A 5,066-nucleotide genomic window follows, 5' to 3' on the forward strand; every position below is an offset into this window, starting at 1 on the left:
GGAACTCTAGTAGTTCTAGCACTTGGCATTATTGGGCAATGTAATATTATTTACTATACCTGATGACTCTTGTTTATCACAGAATTTTTCCCTCATCTGTTTTTATTTTGCAAACTTTAAAAATATTTACTGATTCATGCTTTCCAGAAGAACTTTTTCAAACAAATCACCAAAGGCCAGTACTTCTCTCTGTTCTGTTCTCAAAACTAAGCCACTTTTCCCCACCTAGAATAATGTAGATTTTCAAAATCAAGAAGTCTGGCACCTAACCTTTTTCACTTTAACTTTTCAGCCTTTTCAGACCACTTGGGTCCTTGTAGGAAAACTTCTGTGAGCTGGCCTGCATGACAGAGGGGATGAATTCTGTAAAATCTCTCAGTCTGTCAGCTGTGTCCTAATGTTCTATAAAGTTTGATTTGTTTTCTTTTTAGATTTAAAAAAGCCTCTCAGCTGTTTTTCCTGGACTGCCTGGTTTCTGTTCCTCTTTTGTTATAAACTTAAATGGCCTTTATGAGGCCAAAAATCTTGTTTTCCTGCTTCATAGACTTTCTCCATTCTTCATTTTGCTTGACTCTATCATGATAAAGAGAGAAAAGGATGGACTGGCTCAGAATTTCTTCTCACACTCGACATCTTGTTTTTTAAAATGTATTTATTTATTATTTTTCATAATAAATGTCCAGATACATGGATATTTAACATTATATTAGTTTTAGACATACAATATTCTTTTTTTCTGAGCAGTTTGTGAACCATTTGCATATCTGATTTAGATGTCATATTCTCTTGTTTTTTCTTCTGTTCTTTAATCACCATTTGATAAGGCTCAGGCACTGTTACTTTGACACTCATTCGTTTGGTTTCTTCCTTGTTTTTCCAACCGCTGGAAAGTCAGCATTTTCACATTAAGTATAATCTTCAACAAAAATATTTGTCCACGTATTGCTGATGTAGTACAGGTTATCATTCTTCTTTTTTTCCCTCAGGATACTCTTTTTTAAGTTGGGCTACTAGTCTTCAGAGGAAGACATCTGCAAGGAGGGCAACTGGCCCAAATCTGACCCTGAAAGTTATGTCATTAACGAGACAGGGTGATAGGAGTTTTTGCCTGATACAGATCTGGAACAGACACAAGGAGCATCTTCCTTGATGATGACTGGCTGAACTTCCTTTAAATTTAATTTATCCAGGTACATTTTCTCTAACTTGGCCATAATTTCCATGTGGGCAGCCTTCAGCTCTTTTGCCTTCCTAAAATATTTTTCAGTAGCACTGTTTGTAACAGGAAAGCCCACAAAGCCCTCACTGCTTAGAGCGTATATTCCTCTACCTTAGAGGAGCTGGTGTTAAAATCAGCCAATATGCAGAGTCTAGCTGCACTGCCATCTTCTCTCTTTCCTCTTCCTCCTCTTCTAAGACCACCCCTTTCTATGTCAGGGCCTCGAGGGGGTCTTCACATTCCTGCTGGGCAACCCACTTGGGTGTTGGGATTTACTGGGGTTTAGGACTGGGAGTTTCCAGCTTCACTGCTAGGTACCATCACTGCACTGGCCCTGGGTGGCAAAGCTGGTGCCTGCCTCATCTGTTTTAAAATCTGCATTGTCAATTCCTTTTCAGTGAACTTTTCCTACGAGAATTCTTCATGGCCTGAAATGAGAACATTTTCCACCAGAGAAATTTTATATTTGGGGCCATTAATACATTAATGACTAAGGCTTGAAGATTCCTTAGCCACACATGGATAGTGTAAATTCAAACCTAAATCCACTTTGGGACAGGCCTGTGGTTATGAATTTTAGTAGAAATCTTATGTATCCCCAGACCAAACCTATAGCAAGACAGACAAACTATCCCATTATTTCCTTGTACCAGTGTATGTTTTTTCTCCTGGTCACATTTTCTCTGAAGCTTTATCTCTTCCAGAGTCCCTGATTTACACGAACCACATCAATCTCAATTCCTCATTTTCCAAGTTCTTATTCCTTGTCTTTGTATAAATAATAAAACTTAAGTCACATATTATCAACATTAGCATATACTTAGAGCTACCCTAGAAGTTTGCACAGTTATTCTTATTTCCCACTTCTGCTCCATCATTATCCCTTTGGCATTGTCTTTATTTTTGTCAGACAAAAATATGAAATGGTGGAGTACACTTTAATGTTCTAAATTCTTTCTTTCTGTTTAATTTTCTTCAAATCATATCCTAGACTTCTCTTCTACTATTTATGACTTTTGTCACAAATTTTAAAAACTGAGCAAGCTAAGTTAAACAAGGTTTATAATAATGTATTATCTCTGGCTAAGTTAGTTGCATTTCAAAGAGAATACCTCTTGATGTCCACATAATTCCAAGGACTAAGTCTCTGAATGGGGAAAGTCAGACATTTTTGAAGAGATGTGAGGCACACTTTGGCTTTTGAAAGCCTCAGTTCTTGTTGTGGTTCCTCATGCTTACTTCCAGGCTTCCCTGAGGTTCTTAGACCATGGTGCTTTCTGTCCTGTTTATATTGCTCTCTTACTAAGAAGTTCATTGACAAGCAGAGCTTCATCTTTAGATTTTTCTCTCATACCTTCAATTACAATGTCTGATTACTGCACTTTGACATTTTTACTGTTCATTTTGTTTTATGTTTGTGTTGTGAGGCACAATTTGTTTCAGGTTTCAAAACCTTTTACCCATTTCTGAAATCAAGTGCAATTTGATAATTCTTCAATGAATCTTTATATAATTTCAGTATGTGGAAATATAGATTTAAAAATCCAAGAAAACCTCTCAAGATGAGTATCCATTTAGAGAAAAAACTGAAAGAAACTTTTCTGAAACAATGAGTTTCTCTAGTGACTGAACTTGAAATCTCCAAGGAGCAGGCAGTGGCACAGAAGAGTAAATGTAAAGACTGAATAAAGAAAGAGGAGTCCAAAGCTACTGGGAGGCATAGCAAAGGAAGGTTGTATGCAAACATGTAGAGTTAAAGGTTCAAAATGCATGCATTTCCAGAATGTCTAAGCACAAATGGGGCAAATGTTAGATGGGGCTCCAATCAGTAGGCAGTCATCAAAATTCCAAGATTTCTTCCTTTCTTCTCTCCCTCCATCCCTGGATCCCTCCATCCCTCCATCCCTCCACCCATCCTTTGGCATTTCATCCATTAAAATGAACAGAACACCACATTTGTGCTGGACAATCCCTAATCTCAAAATGCTTAGAGATCAGTTTAAAAATATGAGGCAGTAATGATTCATTTATAGGGAAACTGACTGATTCCCTGTGTGGACCAGGGAGGGTCTTAGTAGTCCAGCAAGAAGGGGAGAGTCCAGTGAGCCTGGAATACCGGTCTCTCAAGTAAAGAATAAGCATGAGCTTATGATGAGCAGACTGCTGGGGGCTGCGTGACCTGGAATTGGTTCCCAAATGCTGTTTTGGGACCAATAGCAAACTGAAATGAACTTTCTGTTAGTCCTGTACAAAATAGTAATATTAAGGATGTTACAGTTTCATAAAGTGAACTTTGTCAAATTTAAGGAACTGTTACTTTTTTTATGCTCTGAGATTAGGTCCTTTCTTCTTTTTAAAATTATAATGGTGATTGGTAGTTAAAAAAAATATCTTTGAAGGGAATGATGTCACTAAAATTGTGATGTAGGAGACTCCATCCTTTGTCCCTGACAAAGATTGACAACTAGACAGATGTGCATGAGTATAAACAGTTCTGGGAGTGCTCTAGAGTCCACATAAGAAATGTTAGCAACACAGTGAAACGAAAACCTGAGAATAAATGCAAAAGAACAGAAGGAAGACAGCGCCATTTTGCCAGTATCACCTTATACCTCAAGCCAGCATTGCTCAAGAGCCGAGAGAGAACTTCCCAGCAAGAAAGGGTTCCCCTTTTCAGGAAAAGAAGAGTGTGGTGAGCATTTTGGGGGCTCTGTACAAAGATCTCTCTTTGGTTTCAGTCCACTGAAGCTGAAGAAACTGAGATATATAGAGATAGCTAGGAATGGGCTACAGATTTCACTAGCTCTGGCCCCACAGGTACCCACGTTCACTGACAGCGGCCAGCTGAGTGCCTCTGCGCTGTTTCTCCTCCCCTCATCTCTGCTGGAGCCAGCTCTGGCCTCTGCAACTGTGTGAGTACAAGATGCCACAGCTGGCCCTCCCCATCAGGTACATGCTTAGGGCTAGCCCCTCCAGCTGTGCACTTCCATGCTGCTGGGCTGATGCCTGTGTGGCCTCCACGGCAGTGCACAGATCTTGGGGAGACTGTGCAGCCATGGGTGAGCATGCTGATAGCCAGACCCCCACAGCTGCTTGTGGGCCTGGGTCAGGCCCTGTCTTGTGTCACAGGCACTCACCTGCCCTCACGTGCAGTTAGCCCCCTAGCTGTTCACCTCTGTGTCTCTGGCCCAGCTGCTGTCACCAGTCTCCATGACAGTGTGCACATCCAGGAGGAGATTGTAGAGCCACAAGAGAGCCAACTTCCCATGAGCCTGTAGTTGGCCCCAGTGGTTGCTGCCTGTCCTGGACTCCACCACTTTGTATGTGTCTGCAGCTTGTCTCTGACATGATATGGGTACCTGGAACTGGCTCGTGTAGACAAGTGGGTGCACACCACTGACTCTGCTACCTCTGTTGCCTGCTCTGGTCCCTAACAACCAGATCTGGAGGGGCTGCTGAGGACCCTAACAACCCTTGCAACCACTGCAGACCCCCAGCATTGCTCACCAAGTGATGATGCTGTGGACTCCAGGGGCCTGAGCCAAAGAGACATCCCGCCCCTGGGACCCAGCACTGCCACATGCTGCATACTTGGTAGCCTGCCCCTGGGGTCGCAGCATATTACAGTGTGGCTTCCCACTGCCCCATGGGTAAAAATCCCTTACCAAAGTGGGTCCATAAAATCTGGAAGAATGATTACTCCTTGAAATGCACAGATACCTTTGCAAGTTTACAGGAATCACAAAGAATCAGGGAAACATGCCTTCAGCAAAGGAATATAGTAAACCTCCCACAACAGCCCCCAAAGAAATGGAGATCCAGAAGTTGCCCAAGAAAGAATTCAAAA

The 5,066-nt window shown here is 41.6% G+C and overlaps 1 pseudogene; it reads right to left on the bottom strand.

Annotated features, from left to right (window-relative positions):
- Positions 1-297: 297 nt before the first annotated feature.
- On the bottom strand, positions 298-4,839 carry LOC140845680 (protein FAM161A-like; annotated as a pseudogene).
- Positions 4,840-5,066: the final 227 nt, after the last annotated feature.

Source organism: Manis javanica, chromosome 2 (assembly GCF_040802235.1).
Source record: "Manis javanica isolate MJ-LG chromosome 2, MJ_LKY, whole genome shotgun sequence".
NCBI classification, from domain to species: Eukaryota; Metazoa; Chordata; class Mammalia; order Pholidota; family Manidae; genus Manis; species Manis javanica.